Source organism: Salmo trutta, chromosome 25, assembly GCF_901001165.1.
Source record: "Salmo trutta chromosome 25, fSalTru1.1, whole genome shotgun sequence".
Taxonomy (NCBI): Eukaryota; Metazoa; Chordata; class Actinopteri; order Salmoniformes; family Salmonidae; genus Salmo; species Salmo trutta.
Window position 1 is genome coordinate 21,094,153 of NC_042981.1, and position 6,209 is coordinate 21,100,361.

Genomic DNA, 6,209 nt, shown 5'->3' on the forward strand with positions numbered 1-6,209 from the left:
CAAATTATGAAACACAAGCGCTGTATTTTTGAATTCTGTAAAGTAACTGGAAGAGGTGAAAAGCCACCGGGGTCTGCCAACTTGGATGGAAAATTACTGAGGATAATAGTGGACGATATTGCCACTCCTATTTGCCATATCTTCAATTTAAGCCTACTAGAAAGTGTGCACTCAGGCCTGGAGGGAAGCAAAAGTTATTCCCCTACCTAAGAATAATAAAGCCCCCTTTACTGGCTCAAATAGCCGACCAATCAGCCTGTTACCAACCATTAGTAAACTTTTGAAAAAAATAGTTTGACCAGGTACAATGCTATTTTACAGTAAACTAATTGACAAGACTTTCAGCACTCTTATAGGGAACAAGCACAGCACTTATACAAATGACTGATTGGCTGAGAGAAATTGTGGGGGCTGTTTTGGTAGATTTCAGTGTGGCTTTGACATTATAGATCATAGTCTGTTGCTGGAAAAATGTGTTTTGGCTTTACACCCCCTGCTATATTGTGGATAGAGTTACCTGTCCCAACAAAACACACAGGGGGGTATTTAATGGAAGCCTATCCAACAAAATCCAGGTAAAATCGGGAATTTCCCAGGGCAGCTGTCTAGGCCATTTTACTTTTTTTTCAATCTTTACTAATGACCTGCCACTGGCTTTGAGGACAGCCAGTGTGTCCATGTATGCGGATGACTATACACGTCAGCTACCACAGCTACTGAAATGATAGCAACACTTAACAAAGACCTGCAGTTAATTTCAGAATGGGTGGCAAGGAATAAGTCCTAAATATTTCAAAAACTGAAGGCATTGTATTTGGGACAAATTATTCACAAAACCCTAAACCTCAACTAACTCTTGTAATGAATAATGTGGAAATTGAGCAAGTTGAGGTGACTAAACTGCTTGGAGTAACCCTGGATTGTAAACTGTCATGGTCAAAACATTGATACAACAGGAGCTAAGATGGGGAGAAGTCTGTCCATAATAAAGCGCTGCTCTGCATTCTTAACAGCAAAAACGACATGTGCGCAACCATGGGGCAAAACAGATGAGGTTGGCTTAGATTGTTGAAATGCAAACTATATTTTGTCTCCAATGTTTATTGAAAACATAAATACATTTGCATAATGACCACTTGTCTCTCAAATACATCATTACAGTTGTTGGTTTGCTAGTGAATTTGAGCCATATTAGCTTTGACATGAATTCAGTCGAAACACCTCAAAACAAGACATGGTATCAATAACAACCTGAAACGAGCCACTTACGATTTCCCACATGGTAGTTTCTTGTCATTCATGCTAGCAATCTGGCCATCCAGAATCACAAAAACAGGCTGACTTCTGCCCCATGGATGTGTGCGCATAGTTTTCCTGACATTGTTAGCCAACATGGAGACATAACATGCAGTTTGAGCTACTCCAGGAAGTGGAGTAGCTCAGTGCTGTCTCCCTCATTGAGTAACTCAAGTTGAAGGCCGACCGGGGTACTGCAAGCTGCCATTAGCAACAAAATTATCCTTAATTTATTGTGTGCGATTATTTAAAAATGATCTGTTCAAGATCATACATCGAGCTTATTAGAAGCAATTGTTTGTATCATGTAGACTTCAAAAAAGTGCTTTATTTACACGAAGATCAGACATTTTTCCATTCACTATTATGGGGATACTGTTTTCGGCTAACAAAGCCTGCAGTACCGCAGTCGGCCTTGAACTGCCATGGCTTCAAAGAGAAGGGGCAGTTGTTCTCCCCTAGTCCACCTACAAATGCTTATCCAAGATGTTACACTGAACATTAGGCCTTTTTTGATTGATATTTTTGAACAGGAACAGTCCCTTTAACATATTGAAATGGATTTTGTTACTGAAATAATATTTATCCCATATAGTACTACACTTGAGGTGGCTCACACATACTGTGCCCTAAGTACATGCCATTCTAGCTGATGTGTGACTAAACGGTTAGGGGACTCTAGTTTGGATTGGACAGAGGTCAGAAAGCAGTTGTGTTTGTAATTAGGGAGGTATTGAGACATGGCCATTGATTGGTGACTTCAGTCAGATCCATTTGAATGAGATGGGGGGGGGGGGGAAGAGGTTTGTTTTGTAGTGGACTAGGATTTTATATTTAGCCATTTGGTCATTTTGGCCGTTGTCTCTTTTCTAAGACGAACGCTGCTGATCCATACTGACTAATTTAAACACAGAATGGTGTGTTTAAAATGAGTACCATAACCATTGTCGAGCAAATATTCCTTTACAGTGAGCTTTCTTTACATAAGGAAAAAAGTGCCTACAAAACATTAGGAACACCTGCTCTTTCCGTGACCGTCTGACCGGGTGAAAGCTATGCTTCTTTATTGATGTTACTTGTTAAGTCCACTTCAATCAGTGTAGATGAAGGGGACGAGACCGGTTAAATAAGGATTTTTTAAGCCTTGAGACGGATTGTGTTTGCGCGCCATTCAGAGGGTGAATGGGCAAGACAAAATTAAAATGCCTTTCAATGGGGTATGGTAGTAGGTGCCATGTGCACCGGTTTGAGTGTGCCAAGAACTGCAACTCTGCTGGGTTTTTCACACTCAACAGTTTCTCGTGTGTATCAAGAATATTCCACCACCCAAAGGACATCCAACTAACTTGACAACTGTGGGAAGCATTGGAGTCAACATGGGCAAGCATCCATGTGGAACGCTTTCAACATCTTAGAGTCCATGCCCTGACGAATTGAGGCAGTTCTAAGGGCGAAAGGGGGTGCAAAGCAATACTAGGAAGGTGCTTTGGGGTATTTTCCAAATATGCTTTGGAAAGGCTTTATCTATACAATTTTAGCATATGAAGAAAACAACACTGATGGAATCTTTGAAATACTATGTTTTCTTTCATTGAGTGTTACACTAATCTAGTGGAGAAACTGTAGTGTTCTATGGCCATAGTAACATAGCTTCCTGTCCTTGTCTCCTTTCCTTCATGAGCGCTGATACTGAAAGAACTTGATAGGTGACTTTAAAAAGATCTAACCCTATGTTTGTGGCCATGATTCGCAAAGGGGCAAGGAAAACAAAGTCCTTGGCGAGAATTCAGACCTACACATTAATTGGAATACACTAATCAAATGTTACGTAATCCTGTTCGCTAGTAGTGCTTGGTGTGTTGAGCGAAGTACCATGTTCATTATTAGTGAGAGGAGGTATGTGTCAGGGCAGTGTTACCGAGGGGTTAGTGAACTCGGATAGGTTCAAAGCACCACTGGGCACAGAGCTTGTTTTCAGCCCAGTGAGACATTTGGCCCTCCTTTGCTACAGGGAGAGACGCATCCTGTAGTTAAAACAGACATTTTTACAACAGTGACTACCAATACATGCTGGACCAGAGTTGACACTACCCCATAGCAGGTCAAAATGTTCTCCCAAATGGCACCCTATTCTCTATATAGTGTATTACTGTTGACATGGGCATATAGGGCTCTGGTCAAAAGTAGTGCAATAGGGACATAGGGTGCCGTTTGGGACAGTGATCTCTTTGCTAGCCTAGTAGCCATAGTACCTGTATAGTACTAAGGGGATTGTTTTGAAGGTGCAGTTGAAATGAATTGCTTTCAGAGTTTCAGAAAGTGTAATGACTGTCATTGATTTCCTTATGAGGACCATCTGGTAGAGCAGGAATGACCACCAGTTGCCAATCTCTGATATAGGCCCATCTGGAGAAAATCATCTGCAATCATCTTCTCATAAACCATACATCACATTCACTCCAGACAGACATGGTGCCATGAAATTTGGTATGTAAACCATATGTATATGTCCTTAGAAGCTGTGTGAATATAAAGTCACTGCGGCCTTAGATGGCTGCACCAGACCAGTTGGCGGCACTATAGATGTCATTGGCATCAGTGGATACTAGAGCAATAACTTGATCAAGCAGAGTTTGTCTCATGCAAATGAATGCAAAAAAATATATATATATACAGTGTATTCAGAACCCTTGACTTTTTCCACATTTTGTTACTATACAGCCTTATTCTAAAATGGATTAAATTGTGTGTCCCCCCTGAATCATTCCACACACACACACACACACACACACACACACACACACACACACACACACCCCCATAATGACAAAGCAAAAACAGGTTTTTATTTTGGTGCAAATTTACACCGGATATTTATTTTGGAAAATGAGAACGGAATTCCTGCTGCTTGCACATTCAGCCAATCTATATAGATAGATAAACTCAATACATTAAGTAATGGTTTTAAGAATGATTACCTAGACTAAACTTCACTTGTCATCCTTGTGGTATTCAAAGATTAACATGGTAATACTTTCACTAATTGTCATGTAGGAACAGAATGGTTGCTTTGTTATCTGTGTTTTATTGTTCATTGCTACTCGCAGGTATAGTTTATCTTTGTGATGTCTGGAACTCAGACCATATATATCCTGCCACCCACTGGACATATAGGAAAGTGCATTTACTCGTCATCAGGGTCACCTCAGGACCTAGTTCGGGAAACGTTCATCTAGGGACCCCAAGCGGTGCACGTTTTTGCCCTAGCAGTACACAGCTGATTTAAATAATCAAAGCGTGATGAGTTCATTATTTAAATCAGCTGTGCAGTGCTCGGGCAAAAAACTAAAAGTGCACCCCTTGGGAAACAGATATTGTACCGTCACTTACACTAACGCCATATACAATACATGATAATGTAGCTTCTCTGTTATTTCAAGTGCTATGAATAGCCTAAGTAAATAAATCAGGAGTTTTCTTTGGTTAAAAAAAAACTAACTACTGAACATACGGAAGAGGGGATGGAGATATTCAGAAGGGAAGAGGTATAGAGTGAGCAATAGTAAAATAGGGTTTGAAAAAATTATCTTCCTGAATCCTAAGCAGTGGCGTAAAGTACTTTAGCACTTGAATGTATTTTTACTTAAGTATCTGTACTTTAATATTTATTTTTGACTACTTTTACTTCACTACATTCCTAAAGAAAATGTACTTTTTACTCTTATTTTCCTTGCCACCCAAAAGTACTTACATTTCGAATTCTTAGCAGAACAGGAACATGGTCCATTCACGCACTTATCAAGACAACGTCCCTGGTTATCCCTACTGCCTCTGATCTGGCAGACTCACTAAACACACATGCTTTGTTTGTAAATGATGTTGGAGTGTGCCCCTGGCTATCCAGGGTTCTGTCATACTATCCAGGTCTGTGCCCAAACAATTCAAGCTTCTACTTTTAAAAATCCAACTTACCAGTAACAAGTCTCTCACCATATGTGAATTGATCGCCCCCCATCTATCTTCAGAGTTTGTACTCTTAGGTGACCTAAACTGGGACATGCTTAACACCCCAGCCATCCTACAATCTAAGATTGAGGGCATCTATCTCACACAAATTGTCAAGGAACCTACCAGCTACAACCCTAAATCCATAACCTTAGATATCATCCTGACCAACCTGCCCTCTAAATACACCTCTGCTGTCTTCAACCAGGATCTCAGCGTTCATTGCCTGCATGCGTAATGGGTCCGCAGTCAAACGACCACCCCTCATCACTGTCAAACGCTCCCTAAACACTTCAGCGAGCAGGCCTTTCTAATCGACCTGGCTCAGGTGTCCTCGAAGGATATTGACCTCATCCCATTAGTAGAGGATGCCTGGTTACTTTTCAAATGTGCTTTCCTCACCATCTTAAATAAGCATGCCCTTTTCAAAAACTGTAGAACTGATATAGTCCTTGGTTCACCCCAGACTTGACTGCCCTTGACCAGCATAAAAACCTCCTGTGGCGTTCTGCATTACCATCAAATAGCCCCCGCGATATGCAACTTTTCAGGGAGGTCAGGAACCAATATACTCAGTCAGTTAGGAAAGTTAAGGCTAGCCTTTTCAAACAGAAATTTGCATCCTGTAGCACTAATTCCAAAAAGTTTTGGGACACTGTAAAGTCCATGGAGAATAAGAGGTAAAATAAAAAATGGTGCCATCTGGTTAGCTTAATAAGGAGTTTGAAATGATTTGATACTTGAGTATATTTTAACAATTACATTTAAAACCAAATACTTTTACTCAAGTATTTTACTGGGTCATTTTCTATGAAAATATCTTTACTTTCACTCAATGACAATTGGGTACTTTTTCCACCACTGATCCGAAGGCCTCGCAAGGCACCCCAGGGCCGTCTTGGCAGCTG